The sequence below is a fragment of the Dendrobates tinctorius genome, unplaced genomic scaffold (assembly GCF_039654945.1).
Source record: "Dendrobates tinctorius isolate UK_male_01 unplaced genomic scaffold, ASM3965494v1 ptg000332l, whole genome shotgun sequence".
Classification (NCBI taxonomy): Eukaryota; Metazoa; Chordata; class Amphibia; order Anura; family Dendrobatidae; genus Dendrobates; species Dendrobates tinctorius.
In genome coordinates, this window is record NW_027361998.1 from 18,769,807 (window position 1) to 18,787,092 (window position 17,286).

The 17,286-nt window shown below is 47.7% G+C and overlaps 2 non-coding genes across 2 annotated transcripts; both read right to left on the minus strand.

The window, feature by feature from the left end:
- Positions 1-4,345: 4,345 nt before the first annotated feature.
- TRNAV-CAC (transfer RNA valine (anticodon CAC)) lies at positions 4,346-4,418 on the minus strand. The gene has a single exon. It is a non-coding gene; the product is annotated as a tRNA-Val (tRNA).
- A 12,433-nt stretch (positions 4,419-16,851) lies between these two features.
- Positions 16,852-16,924, minus strand: TRNAV-CAC (transfer RNA valine (anticodon CAC)). The gene has a single exon. It is a non-coding gene; the product is annotated as a tRNA-Val (tRNA).
- Between the last annotated feature and the right edge of the window lie 362 nt (positions 16,925-17,286).

The window sequence follows — 17,286 nt, forward strand, 5'->3', positions numbered from 1 at the left end:
GCCTCTGCCTACACCCTCCTATTTCCTGGGCTTCAACACAGCCAGTTGTAGCTCGGAAGTGCCGTCCACACGGAAAGAGATACTTGCTCCCGTGTCTCAGTGGGGTTCAGTAACGTCAGCTGATCCCCTGCTGTGTGGATGGCAGTCTCTCCTGCTGTCACCTCATTCCAAATACAGTAGGCCTCTGCCTACACCCTCCTATTTCCTGGGCTTCAACACAGCCAGTTGTAGCTTGGAAGTGCCGTCCACACGGAAAGAGACACTTGCTCCCGTGTCTCAGTGGGGTTCAGTAACGTCAGCTGATCCCCTGCTGTGTGGATGGCAGTCTCTCCTGCTGTCACCACATTCCAAATACAGTAGGCCTCTGCCTACACCTATTTCCTGGGCTTCAACACAGCCAGTTGTAGCTCGGAAGTGCCGTCCACACGGAAAGAGACACTTGCTCCCGTGTCTCAGTGGGGTTCAGTAACGTCAGCTGATCCCCTGCTGTGTGGATGGCAGTCTCTCCTGCTGTCACCACATTCCAAATACAGTAGGCCTCTGCCTATACCCTCCTATTTCCTGGGCTTCAACACAGCCAGTTGTAGCTCGGAAGTGCCATCCACACGGAAAGAGACACTTGCTCCCGTGTCTCAGTGGGGTTCAGTAACGTCAGCTGATCCCCTGCTGTGTGGATGGCAAAGTCTCCTGCTGCCTACACAGTCATACCACTACTGATTTTTAACCGTGCTCCAATTAGGCCTGTGGCTCCACTGTCTCTCGTATTTCCCCTGTCCTCCAACCCCGCCAGTTACAGCTCCGAAGTGGCATCTGCACAATCCACACTTGTTCCTGTGTTACAGGTGTTCAGTCCGGTCAGTTAATCCCCTGATGTGTGTCCGGCAATGTCACCTGCTCTGTCCACATTCACATAACTAGTTATGAGAATGTGGACAGAGCAGGCGACATTGCCGGACACACATCAGGGGATTAACTGACCGGACTGAACACCTGTTACACAGGAACAAGTGTGGATTTTGCAGACGCCACTTCGGAGCTGTAACTGGCGGGGTTGGAGGACAGGGGAAATACGAAAATCAGTGAAGCCACAGGCCTAAGTGGAGCTTGGTTAAAATTAGTAGAAGTCTACAACCGATCTTAAAATTTCTTCAATGCAGCCTCAGCCTGCTCCGTGCTTGTCCCTGGGCTTCAACACAGCCAGTTGTTGCTCGGAAGTGCCGTCTTCACAGAGTAAAACACTAGCTCCTGTGTTTGTGGGGTTCAGTAACGTCAGCTGTTCCCCTGCTGTTTTGATGGCAATCTGTCCTGCTGCCTCCCAATTGACAGCACATCAGGCCTCAGCCTGCTAAGTGCTTGTCCTGGGCTCCAACATCGCCAGTTGCTGCTCATAACTGACTTTGGCACGGGTACTCCCTCCTGCCCAGCTTGGTTCCAGCCCTGCCTGCTGCTTCCGGGATGTGTCAATGTCAGTTTGCCACCCCAAGTTGCCATTTCGTGTTGCGGTTGGGTTAGCCGAGGCTAGGGTGCCAGCAGTTTAGGTGCTTCCTATGTGGACTGCGGGTTCTGGTAAGAAAGGCTTGTTCCGTAGTGCCAGTAGGACAAGCACCCCCTGTAGGACTGTGTGATTCGGTAACTGCGGCCAGCTTGCAGCATGCCAACTTTGCTTTTCAGGGGTAACTTCTGCTACCCCTCCGGGTTCCAGCACCGTCAGCTGGTTCTCGTCAGAGCCTTTGGCCTAGGTGCCTCCATCTCGGTATCCGAGTTCCGGCAATGTCTGCTGGTCCTTGGTAGTGCTTTGTAGCACAGGTACCTCCTGCTTAGTAACCGGGTTTCAGCACCGTCAGCTGGTCCTCGGTTGTGCCATTGGCTCTTATTCCTTCTGCTGCCCCTCCGGGTGCCAGCACTGTCAGCTGGTCCTCGCTATTTCCATTTGCTCTTGCAGCTTATGCTACCCCTCCGGGTTCCAGCACCGTCAGCTGGTTCTCGTCAGAGCCTTTGGCCTAGGTGCCTCCATCTCGGTATCCGAGTTCCGGCAATGTCTGCTGGTCCTTGGTAGTGCTTTGTAGCACAGGTACCTCCTGCTTAGTAACCGGGTTCCAGCACCGTCAGCTGGTCCTCGGTTGTGCCATTGGCTCTTATTCCTTCTGCTGCCCCTCCGGGTGCCAGCACTGTCAGCTGGTCCTCGCTATTTCCATTTGCTCTTGCAGCTTATGCTACCCCTCCGGGTTCCAGCACCGTCAGCTGGTTCTCGTCAGAGCCTTTGGCCTAGGTGCCTCCATCTCGGTATCCGAGTTCCGGCAACGTCTGCTGGTCCTTGGTAGTGCTTTGTAGCACAGGTACCTCCTGCTTAGTAACCGGGTTCCAGCACCGTCAGCTGGTCCTCGGTAGTGCCATTGGCTCTTGTTCCTTCTGCTGCCCCTCCGGGTGCCAGTACAGTCAGCTGGTTCAAGAGGACAAAGAACAGGAAGACAACCACCAAGATGCAGAACAACAAGAGAGAGAAGACAAAGAAGCATAAAAAAACAAAGCAGAAGAACATTAAGCATAAGACTAATACTCTGAGCAAATGATATTATCTTATTTATAAGCAGAAGAAGACTAAGCAGTGTATGGGGGTGAGTCCGTTCCTCCTCGTGGTGCCCCTGGAAAAGGCCTGCTGCTGCAGGCCAAACTGAACGCGGACAAATCCTGTTGTAAATCTTTTGTGACAGGCAGAACGGAAGGTGTAAACTTCTAACTTTTCTAGATAACAACTACAGGAATGCCTGACACAAACAAGAATATGATGAAGAGGAATAGGAAGAAGATGAAGAAGTTGAATATGTAGAATAATAATTGTTGAATAAGAAGAATATGAAGAATGTAAGAAAAGGAATAAGAAGAAGAATGTAAAAAAAGGAAGTAGAAGAATGTAAAAAAAGGAAGAAGAATGTAAAAGAAGGAATAAGAAGAAGAAGAAGGTAAAAAAAGGAAGAAGAATAAGAAAGAAGAAGAAAGAAGAAAGAAGAAGAAGACATACATGTCTGGCAAAATATAAATGAGGCTAACATAGTCAATATCTTTGTAACTCCTAACGTCTTTAAAAAAAAAGTTTAATTCCTGCTATTCCATTTGATTGGGCTAAACCTCTATGGCTTTAATGTCTCCTCCACCTCCCACAATACATTCTACATTATTCTTAGTTGTTTTTCTTCATGTAGAATTAACCTACAAGGAAAGAAAGGGTTATTTTTAATTCCGATATTTTGGCCCCAGTGACTTGCATTGGTTCCCGGTATCGGAATCGGCGATACCGATACTTTTTTTTAAGATCGGCTGATCCATTCCGATCCGATATTTTCAAGTATCGGCTGGTATCGCTCAACTCTAGTGACAACCACTACACTTCAGAAACTCCATGCAAAGCTAAAGATGTTTAAACATGCTGAAATGAACTTGAAAAAGAAAAAAACAGCCAGCCAAAGTCAAGAGGTCTTCCTCTATGTCTGAAGACAGGACAAAGTGCATTTTGCAACACAGGAACCTTTCATTTTTCAGGCTATTGGAAAAAAGAACAAACAGGGAAACAAAACCATGCTCCACAAAACATTCTCATGCCTTTGTCCAAAAGCCAAAAAGAAAAAGCACCTAGATGCCTGCTTTCGCACCTTGATCCTATCAGGTGTTACTTGAATTAGGAACACTTAGACACTGTCAAAAACACACATGCTTGCCAAAAGCAAAAACGGGTAGAAATAATCACTTTGGTAAAAGTAATGCTCATTAAACCAGCAATAGAATATGCTAACTAAGGCTAATTAAGCCAACAATATACGTTTGTGATCAAAATAAAGAAAAGCCACATGTTTCTGCCCGGGATCAAAACAGGGAACTTTCAGGAGGATGGCAAACAGGACAATCACTACACTACAGTAACCAGACAAGAGCGTTTACTGTGGTCATGGCAAGCATTAAAGATCAAGCACTCATTGTCAAAAGCGCTAGCTTGCAAGAGGAACGCTGTGTTTCTGCCCAGTTTCAAACTGTGGACCTTTCGCGTGTGAAGCGAACGTGATAACCGCTACACTACAGAAACCAACCGATACAAAAAAAACAAAAAATGCTGTGGTCATGGCAAGCAATAAAGAACAAGCACTGAAAGTCAAAAAGATCATTTTCCAAGAGAAAAAGCAGTGTTTCTGCCCAGTTTCGAACTGAGGACTTTTCGCGTGTAAAGCAAACGTGATAACGGCTACACTACAGAAACCAACCGATTCAAAAAAAAAAAAAAAATGCTGTGGTCATGGCAAGCAATAAAGAACAAGCACTGAATGTCAAATAGATCGTTTTCCAAGAGAAAAAGCTGTGTTTCTGCCCAGTTTTGAACTGGGGACCTTTCGCGTGTGAGGCGAACATGATATCCGCTACACTACAGAAACCGGATGCAAGCGCTTACTGTGGTGACAACAAGCAATCGAGATCAAGAACTGAAAGTCAAAAGCTTGGATACCAAAGGGTAACAGCATGTTTCTGCCCAGTTTAAAACTGGGGACCTTTCCCGTGTTAGGCGAACGTGGTAACCACTACACTACAGAAACCGGCTGCGTAAGGTTACTGTGGTCATGACGAGCCATCGAGAACAAAGACTCAACGTCAAAAGCTTTAATATCAACGCCTAATGTCCTGCTTCTATCCAGTTTCGAACTGGGGACCGTTCGCGTGTGAGGTGAACGTGACAACCACTACACTTCAGAAACTCCATGCAAAGATAAAGATGTTTAAACATGCTGAAATGAACTTGAAAAAGAAAAAAACATCCAGCCAAAGTCAAGAGGTCTTCCTCTATGTCTGAAGACAGAACAAAGTGCATTTTGCAACACAGGAACCTTTCATTTGTCAGGCTATTGGAGAAAAAGAACAAACAGGGAAACAAAACCATGCTCCACAAAACATTCTCATGCCTTTGTCCAAAAGCCAAAAAGAAAAAGCACCTAGATGCCTGCTTTCGCACCTTGATCCTATCAGGTGTTACTTGAATTAGGAACACTTAGACACTGTCAAAAACACACATGCTTGCCAAAAGCAAAAACGGGTAGAAATATTCACATTGGTAAAAGTAATGCTCATTAAACCAGCAATAGAATATGTTAACTAAGGCTAATTAAGCCAACAATATATGTTTGTGATCAAAATAAAGAAAAGCCACATGTTTCTACCCGGGATCAAAACAGGGAACATTCAGGAGGATGGCAAACAGGACAATCACTACACTACAGTAACCAGACAAGAGCGTTTACTGTGGTCATGGCAAGCATTAAAGATCAAGCACTCATTGTCAAAAGCGCTAGTTTGCAAGAAAAACGCTGTGTTTCTGCCCAGTTTCGAACTGGGGACCTTTCGCGTGTTAGGCAAACGTGATAACCTCTACACTACAGAAACCGGATGCAAGCGCTTACTGTGGTGACAACAAGCAATCGAGATCAAGAACTGAAAGTCAAAAGCTTGGATACCAAAGGGTAACAGCGTGTTTCTGCCCAGTTTCGAACTGGGGACCTTTCGAGTGTTAGGCGAACGTGATAACTAGAGTTGAGCGAAACGGGTCGAAAAAATTCAAAAGTCGTCGACTTTTGGCAAAGTCGGGTTTCATGAAACGAAACCCGACCCTAGGATGAGGTCGACCACGAGGCCCGCGACTTACGCGCCAAAGTCGCGTTTCAAAAGTTTGTTTTGCGCTCTTTTTCAGCCAATCAGGATCCACGGACACTGTGGGCAAAGTGATGACCTAGGCACGGGTCACCACCATCTTTCAGAAGGGCATGCAAGTGATTGGCTTGCTTTGGTGGGCGTCACAGGGCGTATAAAAGGGCGTGCACGCCGACCGCCATCTTACTTCTGCCGATCTTAGTATAGGGAGAGGTTGCTGCTGATTCTGTAGGGAGAGCGTTAGGCAGGGAAGAAGACAAAAAAACTGCTTCTGCTGCTAGCGATTTGGCCTGCACAACACACAAGTCACTGTGTGTGCAGTGCAAGGGGAGGCTATATTGTGGTGTATCAGTGGTGTTGGTTGTTGGGCTGCCTTTTAAGGCTTCCTGACACGCTGGCATTGCTGTTTACCCACTGCTCCGCAAACTGCTTTTTTAAAAGCAATCCAATCTCCCTTATCCTCTAGTCACTTTTGTCACAGCTGTGCCATCGAGCCTGTCACATAGCACTCAGATATCAGTGGGCCTCACGCAATCCACAAGTGTCCAGTGTCCAAAAGTGTGCGCAGAGATTCAAAATCTCCATTATCCTCTCGTCACTTTGGTCACAGGCAGCTGTGCCATCGAGTGTGTCACATAGCGACCAGATATCAGTGGGCCTCACACAATCCACAAGTGTCCAGTTTCCAAAAGTGTGCGCAGAGATTCAAAATCTCCATTATCCTCTCGTCACTTTGGACACAGGCAACTGTGCCATCGAGCGTGTCACATAGCGCTCAGATATCAGTGGGCCTCACACAATCCACAAGTGTCCAGTGTCCAAAAGTGTGCGCAGAGATTCAAAATCTCCATTATCCTCTCGTCACTTTGGTCACAGGCAGCTGTGCCATCGAGCCTGTCACATAGCGCTCAGATATCAGTGGGCCTCACACATTCCACAAGTGTCCAGTGTCCAAAAGTGTGCGCAGAGATTCAAAATCTCCATTATCCTCTCGTCACTTTGGTGACAGGCAGCTGTGCCATCGAGCGTGTCACATAGCGCTCAGATATCAGTGGGCCTCACACAATCCACAAGTGTCCAGTGTCCAAAAGTGTGCGCAGAGATTCAAAATCTCCATTATCCTCTTGTCACTTTGGTCACAGCTGTGCCATCGAGCCTGTCACATAGCGCTCAGATATCAGTGGGCCTCACACAATCCACAAGTGTCCAGTGTCCAAAAGTGTGCGCAGAGATTCAAAATCTCCATTATCCTCTCGTCACTTTTGTCACAGGCAGCTGTGCCATCGAGCGTGTCACATAGCGCTCAGATATCAGTGGGCCTCACACAATCCACAAGTGTCCAGTGTCCAAAAGTGTGCGCAGAGATTCAAAATCTCCATTATCCTCTTGTCACTTTGGTCACAGCTGTGCCATCGAGCCTGTCACATAGCGCTCAGATATCAGTGGGCCTCACACATTCCACAAGTGTCCAGTGTCCAAAAGTGTGCGCAGAGATTCAAAATCTCCATTATCCTCTCGTCACTTTGGTCACAGGCAGCTGTGCCATCGAGCGTGTCACATAGCGCTCAGATATCAGTGGGCCTCACACAATCCACATGTATCCAGTGTCCAAAAGTGTGCGCAGAGATTCAAAATCTCCATTATCCTCTCGTCACTTTGGTCACAGCTGTGCCATCGAGCCTGTCACATAGCGCTCAGATATCAGTGGGCCTCACACAATCCACAAGTGTCCAGTGTCCAAAAGTGTGCGCAGAGATTCAAAATCTCCATTATCCTCTCGTCACTTTTGTCACAGGCAGCTGTGCCATCGAGCCTGTCACATAGCGCTCAGATATCAGTGGGCCTCACACAATCCACAAGTGTCCAGTGTCCAAAAGTGTGCGCAGAGATTCAAAATCTCCATTATCCTCTCGTCACTTTGGTCACAGCTGTGCCATCGAGCGTGTCACATAGCGCTCAGATATCAGTGGGCCTCACACAATCCACAAGTGTCCAGTGTCCAAAAGTGTGCGCAGAGATTCAAAATCTCCATTATCCTCTCGTCACTTTGGTCACAGGCAGCTGTGCCATCGAGCGTGTCACTTAGCGCTCAGATATCAGTGGGCCTCACACAATCCACAAGTGTCCAGTGTCCAAAAGTGTGCGCAGAGATTCAAAATCTCCATTATCCTCTCGTCACTTTGGTCACAAGCAGCTGTGCCATCGAGCGTGTCACATAGCGCTCAGATATCAGTGGGCCTCACACAATCCACAAGTGTCCAGTGTCCAAAAGTGGGCGCAGAGATTCAAAATCTCCATTATCCTCTCGTCACTTTAGTCACAGGCAGCTGTGCCCTCGAGCGTTTCACATAGCGCTCAGATATCAGTGGGCCTCACACAATCCACAAGTGTCCAGTGTCCAAAAGTGTGCGCAGAGATTCAAAATCTCCATTATCCTCTCGTCACTTTGGTCACAGGCAGCTGTGCCATCGAGCGTGTCACATAGCGCTCAGATATCAGTGGGCCTCACACAATCCACAAGTGTCCAGTGTCCAAAAGTGTGCGCAGAGATTCAAAATCTCCATTATCCTCTCGTCACTTTGGTCACAGGCAGCTGTGCCATCGAGCGTGTCACATAGCGCTCAGATATCAGTGGGCCTCACACAATCCACAAGTGTCCAGTGTCCAAAAGTGTGCGCAGAGATTCAAAATCTCCATTATCCTCTCGTCACTTTGGTCACAGGCAGCTGTGCCATCGAGCCTGTCACATAGCGCTCAGATATCAGTGGGCCTCACACAATCCACAAGTGTCCAGTGTCCAAAAGTGTGCGCAGAGATTCAAAATCTCCATTATCCTCTCGTCACTTTGGTCACAGGCAGCTGTGCCATCGAGCCTGTCACATAGCGCTCAGATATCAGTGGGCCTCACACAATCCAAAAGTGTCCACTGTCCACAGGTGTGTGCAGAAATTCTAAATCTCCCCTGTCCTATAGACACCTTGTACCTTGTTTTACATTACTATATAGTTTGTTGGATTTTGTCTATATTTCTACCAAAAATGAGGAAGGCTGGTGGAAGAGGCCGTGGAATTGGGCGGGGGATGGCAGCTGGTAATGATGGTGTTGGCGGTGGATCTGATGGTAGTGGCAAGAGCAAAATAGGACCGAATGCAGGAGGTGCTGACCCTGTGTCATCGTCTGGCTACATAAGGCCTCGAACGCTTAGTTTTCTAGGAGTTGGCAAACCGCTTTTAAAGGCAGAGCATCAGGAAAAAGTTTTGTCTTACATTGCTGACTCAGCCTCCAGCTCTATCGCCTCCTCTTCTTCAGTTGCAAAAAGTAAAAGCACTGAGTCGTCATTGGAGGCTCATGTTCATGAACCACACCTTTCCTTGTGTCCTTCACCCCAACCAAGATTGAAGGATGACACAGGCCATACTACTGATTACTCCATGGGGCTGTTTTCACATACCATGCCTGGATTATCAAGTGAAATGGTGAATTACCCAGGCCAAGATGAATCTGACATGGAGTGCACTGATGCACAGCCGCTGATGGATGATTCTGCTGGTACATTCACTCAGAGCACTACATTGTTCTCGCAGTGTACAGAGCCAGATTTTGACCCTGATGAGACTCAGGTGCCCCTTCCCACACACTATACCACCATACACGGTGACACAGAGAAAGGTGCACATGACATAGAAGAGGAGGTGATGGATGACCCAGTTGTTGACCCAGATTGGCATCCATTGGGGGAAGAGGGTGCTGCTTCCAATAGCTCAGATGAGGAGCATCCACAGCAGACATCGACATCGCAACAGCTGTTATCTGGCAGGCCCGTAGCACTCCAAAGACAGGTTCCAAACATCAAAAGAGTTGCTGGACAGCTTGTCCAGAGGGTCAAAAGATCACAGCGTGCTAGGATGCAAAATGTCTGCCAAAGTAGGAAGAGTGCAGTGTGGCACTTTTTTGAACAAAATCCTCATGATCAGGCCAAGGTTATCTGTAAGAAGTGCGCAAAGACCTTTAGCCGAGGGAAAAATCTGAAAAATTTGAATACCAGTTGCATGCTTAGACATTTAACCAGCATGCACTTGCAAGCGTGGACACAACACCAAACCTCAAGTGCCACATGTGCAACTGATCACAACGAAGGTAGTCAGCAACGCTACATTGTTTCCCCCACTGTAAGCCCACCGGTTAGCACAGCAGCAAATGTTGAGGTGTCGTTGCAAGACCACAGCAGTCAGGGAATCCCACTGTTATATCAACGAAAGACTGATTCTAGGCCATCAGAAAGAACACCAACTCCATCACCATCATCAACCCTCTCTTAGTCCGCCCTGTCCACCGCTACTTCCACCATATGCAGCTCTCAAGTCCAGCTCACCCTCCCAGACACTATGAGTAGGTCAAGAAAGTACTCAGTCTCTCATCCGCGTACACTGGGTTTGAACGCCCACATTGCCAAACTAATCTCGTTTGAGATGATGCCCTTTCGGTTGGTGGAAAGCACAGCTTTCCGCAAACTCATGGCCTATGCAGTACCACGCTATGACCTACCCAGTCGCCACTTCTTCTCTCGCAAAGCCATCCCAGCCCTCCACCATCATGTGAAAGACCGCATTGTCCATGCACTCAAGCAGTCAGTGAGCGGAAAGGTGCACCTCACAACTGATGCATGGTCCAGTCGGCATGGCCAGGGCCGTTACCTGTCCATCACTGCGCACTGGGTTAATGTGGTGGATGCAGGTTCCACAGGGGACAGCGGTGGTGGGACAGTGCTGCCTAGCCCAAGGTATAGGAAACAGTTGGCTGTAGGCGTTCGACCCTCCTCCTCCTCCAGAAGCGAAAGCTCGTCCACAGAGCGCAGTCGTACGAGCACTCCATCTGCAGCTGCCACTGTTGCACACGATGTGTCCCCCTATCGAGCAGCTAGTGGAAAGCGTCAGCAGGCTGTGTTGCAGATGATGTGTTTGGGCGACAGACACACCGCAGAGGTGCTGGCCGAGTACTTGAAGCGACAAACTGAGTCATGGCTGGGCAGTGTACATCTTGAGGCAGGCAAGGTAGTTAGTGATAACGGCCGTAATTTTGTGGCAGCCATAGCCCTTTCAAAACTCAGCCACATACCTTGCTTGGCTCACACCTTGAACCTGGTGGTGCAGTGCTTCCTCAAAAATTATCCGGAGTTAACAGCCCTGCTCCAGAAGGTGCGAAGACTGTGCGTGCACATCCGCCGGTCGCCTGTACACTCCGTTCGTAAGCAGAAGCTGCAGCGATTGCTCCACCTTCCCAACCACCGCCTCATTATCGACATTGCAACACGGTGAAACTCCACCCTGTACATGGTGAAGCGGCTGTGCGAGCAGAGGCAGGCCATAATGCATTTGTGGGAGGATACACGGCCAGGCACTTTGAGAGCAGACATGGAGTTGACAGGCGTGCAGTGGTCGAAGCTGAAAGACCTTTGTAAAGTCCTTCAGTGTTTTGAGGAATGCACACGGCTGGTAAGCGCAGACGACGCCATCCTAAGCATGAGCATCCCACTTATGCGTCTGCTCATGCAAACCTTGACGCACCTTAAGGAGCAGGCGTCTGCAGCCAATGTTGATGAGGAGGAAGAGGAGGAGGGAATCCTTGATGACATTCAGCCATTGTCTGCTCAGGGACCTCTCCTGGACGAGGTGGAGGAAGAAGAGGAGGAGGAGGAGGATGATGGGGATGATTACTTAGGGGAGGAGGATGCATGTCGTGGGGCAAGTGAAAATGTTGGCGTGGCAAGGTCTGGTACAGGGTTTGTGCGTGACTGGAGGGATGTGGATTTGCCAGAAAGTGCTCCTCCACCCAGCACTCGCAGTGCATCATTGACACCGGGAACATTGGCCCACATGTCAGATTATGCCTTGCGGATCCTAAAAAGGGACCCCCGCATTGCCAAAATGATGAACGATGACGACTACTGGTTGGCCAGCATCCTGGATCCACGCTATAAAGGCAAATTACAAAACATCATGCCACAGGAGAACCTTGACCTAATATTGGCTAATAAACAAGCAACTCTGGTAAATCGGTTGCTTGAGGCATTCCCAGCACACAGCAGCGGTGATTGTTCTCACACGAGCCGTACGGGCCGGGGGCAGCTTGGCAGAGGTGTTCGTGGTGCACACAGCAGAAGTGGCGTTGGAGACAGGGGTTTCATGACAATGTTGTGGACTGATTTTTCAAATACCGCTCACACAACTGGTAATACTGCATCGATGGAAAGTGACAGGAGACAGCAGTTGTCAACTATGGTTACAAACTACTTTTCCTCCCATTTCGATGTTCTCCCACACAGGTCATTCCCCTTTGACTATTGGGCCGCTAAACTGGACACCTGGCCTGAATTGGCCCAATATGCCTTACAGGAGCTCGCTTGCCCAGCTGCAAGTGTGCTATCGGAAAGAGTCTTCAGTGCAGCTGGATCAATCCTGACAGAAAAAAGGACCCGTCTGTCAACCCAAAATGTGGATGATCTAACCTTCATTAAAATGAACCACGCATGGGTTTCCAAGGATTTTGTCCCACCTTCCCCTGATGACACATAGGGTGACAGAAAAATGGCTTGCTTTGGTCCACCTCTTCCTGGTACTTCACCTATTTTGCCTTTTGCATCAGCTGAATGTCCAACATCAACATATGCCACTTTCTAAAACTACCTAACTGTGCTGCCTCCCACCCAATGGCCGGGGTCACCACCTACCGCACGACACCGTGCGAGTGCCGTTGCCCTGGACAGGTGGGTGGGCCGACTCTTGGGCGCGGGCACTGGCACAGGGTCCCTCATAGTGCAATCAAGTGTCTCTGACGGTGGTGGTGCACACCCGCCGTCAGACACACCGCTGTACTATGAGGGGACCAGTGCCAGTACCGACGCCCACGAGTGGGCCCCCCTTGCTTGGGCAGGGCCCCAGCATTTGCAATCTTTACCTGTCCCTGCTCCTCCGCTGTGTAATCTGGGCCATCAAATCCATACTGTGCCTGACACCGTCTGAGCCTGCCTCCTGAGACATATATTTTGAATGTGTACGCTATCCATACATGTTATCTGGGGGTACGGTACCCTTTCTAACCTTTGTGCAATCACGTGCAATCCATACTGGGCCTGACACCGTCTGAGCCTGCCTCCTGAGACATATATTTTGAATGTGTACGCTATCCATACATGTTATCCGGGGATACGGTACCCTTTCTAACCTTTGTGCAATCACGTGCAATCCATACTGGGCCTGACACCGTCTGAGCCTGCCTCCTGAGACATATATTTTGAATGTGTACGCTATCCATACATGTTATCCAGGGATACGGTACCCTTTCTAACCTTTGTGCAATCACGTGCAATCCATACTGGGCCTAACACCGTCTGAGCCTGCCTCCTGAGACATATATTTTGAATGTGTACGCTATCCATACATGTTATCCGGGGATACGGTACCCTTTCTAACCTTTATGCAATCACGTGCAATCCATACTGGGCCTAACACCGTCTGAGCCTGCCTCCTGAGACATATAATTTGAATGTGTACGCTATCCATACATGTTATCCGGGGATACGGTACCCTTTCTAACCTTTGTGCAATCACGTGCAATCCATACTGTGCCTGACACCGTCTGAGCCTGCCTCCTGAGACATATATTTTGAATGTGTACGCTATCCATACATGTTATCCAGGGATACGGTACCCTTTCTAACCTTTTTGCAATCACGTGCAATCCATACTGGGCCTGACACCGTCTGAGCCTGCCTCCTGAGACATATATTTTGAATGTGTACGCTATCCATACATGTTATCCAGGGATACGGTACCCTTTCTAACCTTTGTGCAATCACGTGCAATCCATACTGGGCCTAACACCGTCTGAGCCTGCCTCCTGAGACATATATTTTGAATGTGTACGCTATCCATACATGTTATCCGGGGATACGGTACCCTTTCTAACCTTTGTGCAATCACGTGCAATCCATACTGGGCCTAACACCGTCTGAGCCTGCCTCCTGAGACATATATTTTGAATGTGTACGCTTTCCATACATGTTATCCGGGGATACGGTACCCTTTCTAACCTTTGTGCAATCACGTGCAATCCATACTGGGCCTAACAACGTCTGAGCCTGAATCCTGAGACATATATTTTGAATATGTACGCTATCCATACATGTTATCCGGGGAAACTGTACCCTTTCTAACCTTTGTGCAATCATGTGCAATCCATACTGTGCCTGACACCGTCTGAGCCTGCCTCCTGAGACATATATTTTGAATGTGTACGCTATCCATACATGTTATCCAGGGATACGGTACCCTTTCTAACCTTTGTGCAATCACGTGCAATCCATACTGGGCCTAACACCGTCTGAGCCTGCCTCCTGAGACATATATTTTGAATTTGTACGCTATCCATACATGTTATCCAGGGATACGGTACCCTTTCTAACCTTTGTGCAATCACGTGCAATCCATACTGGGCCTAACACCGTCTGAGCATGCCTCCTGAGACATATATTTTGAATGTGTACGCTATCCATACATGTTATCCGGGGATACGGTACCCTTTTTAACCTTTGTGCAATCACGTGCAATCCATACTGGGCCTAACACCGTCTGAGCCTGCCTCCTGATACATATATTTTGAATGTGTACGCTATCCATACATGTTATCCGGGGATACGGTACCCTTTCTAACCTTTGTGCAATCACGTGCAATCCATACTGGGCCTAACACCATCTGAGCCTGCCTCCTGAGACATATATTTTGAATGTGTACGCTATCCATACATGTTATCCGGGGATACGGTACCCTTTCTAACCTTTGTGCAATCACGTGCAATCCATACTGTCCCTGACACCGTCTGAGCCTGCCTCCTGAGACATATATTTTGAATGTGTACGCTATCCATACACGTTATCCGGGGATACGGTACCCTTTCTAACCTTTGTGCAATCACGTGCAATCCATACTGGGTCTAACATTGTCTGAGCCTGCCTCCTGAGACATATATTTTGAATGTGTACGCTATCCATACATGTTATCCGGGGATACGGTACCCTTTCTAACCTTTGTGCAATCACGTGCAATCCATACTGTGCCTGACACCGTCTGAGCCTGCCTCCTGAGACATATATTTTGAATGTGTACGCTATCCATACATGTTATCCAGGGATACGGTACCCTTTCTAACCTTTGTGCAATCACGTGCAATCCATACTGGGCCTGACACCGTCTGAGCCTGCCTCCTGAGACATATATTTTGAATGTGTATGCTATCCATACATGTTATCCAGGGATACGGTACCCTTTCTAACCTTTGTGCAATCACGTGCAATCCATACTGGGCGTGAGAACGGCTGGCGAGCTGTTAAGCAAGCTACAGCACCTGTCCAGACAAGTACAGGGATTCCCTAGCGAGGAGACTTATTTGATTGTTTTCAATGTTGGGACAGCAATTTTTGGGGAGCACTATACTCTGGAGAATGATAGATGGGGCCCACCATACACTGGAACATTCCAAAGGTGGACATCAGACACTGGAGCAGCATTTACAGGGCCCATTATACACTAGAGCATTAGAAATGGGGCCCATTATGTTTGGAGCATTATTTGGGCCCATAAGACAGTGGAGCTTCATCCATGGGGACCAACATATACTGTAGCATTATGTGGAGCTCATCATATACTGTTTCAAACATTATATGGGACCAATGATTCTGTATGGAGAAATAGATGGGCCTCGTCATGAGATGTAAAAAGTGAGGTATTTTTCATTGTACTATACCGCTATTTCTCTGCCGTATCGGAGCATGATGAGTTGTGGTATGTGTTAAAGGGGCGCTCTTTCGCCCAGGGCACATGAAAACCTGCAGCCAGCCCTCCCCCCCCACAACTTTAGCCAAATAACACCCATTTTTCAGTGTGTAACTTGTATTATGAAGTTAATTAAGGTTGACAAGCTTAAGTAAGAAGAATTGATGCTTTTGGCATTCAAATGGGCACTGTAGGTGTGTTTCCTGTCCTCCTCTCACTGCCGACTTTTATTCCCCATTGACTTACATTGGGTTTCGTGTTTCGGGACGACCCCGACTTTTCCCTATAATCGGACGATCAAGCTCGACCCGACTTTTGGAAAAGTCGGGTTTCACTAAACGAAACGCGACCCTAAAAAACCAAAAGTCGCTCAACTCTAGTGATAACCACTACACTACAGAAACCGGCTGCGGAAGGTTACTGTGGTCATGACGAGCCATCGAGAACAAAGACTCAATTTCAAAAGCTTTAATATCAACGCCTAATGTCATGCTTCTATCAAGTTTCAAACTGGGGACCGTTCGCGTGTGAGGTGAACGTGACAACCACTACACTTCAGAAACTCCATGCAAAGCTAAAGATGTTTAAACATGCTGAAATGAACTTGAAAAAGAAAAAAACATCCAGCCAAAGTCAAGAGGTCTTCCTCTATGTCTGAAGACAGGACAAAGTGCATTTTGCAACACAGGAACCTTTCATTTGTCAGGCTATTGGAAAAAAGAACAAACAGGGAAACAAAACCATTTTCCACAAAACATTCTCATGCCTTTGTCCAAAAGCCAAAAAGAAAAAGCACCTAGATGCCTGCTTTCGCACATTGATCCTATCAGGTGTTACTTGAATTAGGAACACTTAGACACTGTCAAAAACACGCATGCTTGCCAAAAGCAAAAACGGGTAGAAATAATCACATTGGTAAAAGTAATGCTCATTAAACCAGCAATAGAATATGCTAACTAAGGCTAATTACGCCAACAATATACGTTTGTGATCAAAATAAAGAAAAGCCACATGTTTCTGCCCGGGATCAAAACAGGGAACTTTTAGGAGGATGGCAAACAGGACAATCACTACACTACAGTAACCAGACAAGAGCGTTTACTGTGGTCATGGCAAGCATTAAAGATCATGCAGTCATTGTCAAAAGCGCTAGTTTGCAAGAGAAACGCTGTGTTTCGGCCCAGTTTTGAACTGAGGACCTTTCGCGTGTAAAACGAAAGTGATAACCGCGACACTACAGAAACAAACCGATTCAAAAAAACAAAAAATGCTGTGGTCATGGCAAGCAATAAAGAACAAGCACTGAAAGTCAAAAAGATCGTTTTCCAAGAGAAAAAGATGTGTTTCTGCCCAGTTTCGAACTGGGGACCTTTCGCGTGTGAGGCGAACATGATAACCGCTACACTACAGAAACCAGATGCAAGCGCTTACTGTGGTGACAACAAGCAATCGAGATCAAGAACTGAAAGTCAAAAGCTTGGATACCAAAGGGTAACAGCGTGTTTCTGCACAGTTTCGAACTAGGGACCTTTCACGTGTTAGACGAACGTGATAACCACTACACTACAGAAACCGGCTGCAGAAGGTTACTGTGGTCATGACGAGCCATCGAGAACAAAGACTCAACGTCAAAAGCTTTAATATCAACGCCTAATGTCATGCTTCTATCCAGTTTCGAACTGGGGAACGTTCGCGTGTGAGGTGAACGTGACAACTACTACTCTTCAGAAACTCCTTGCAAAGATAAAGATGTTTAAACATGCTGAAATGAACTTG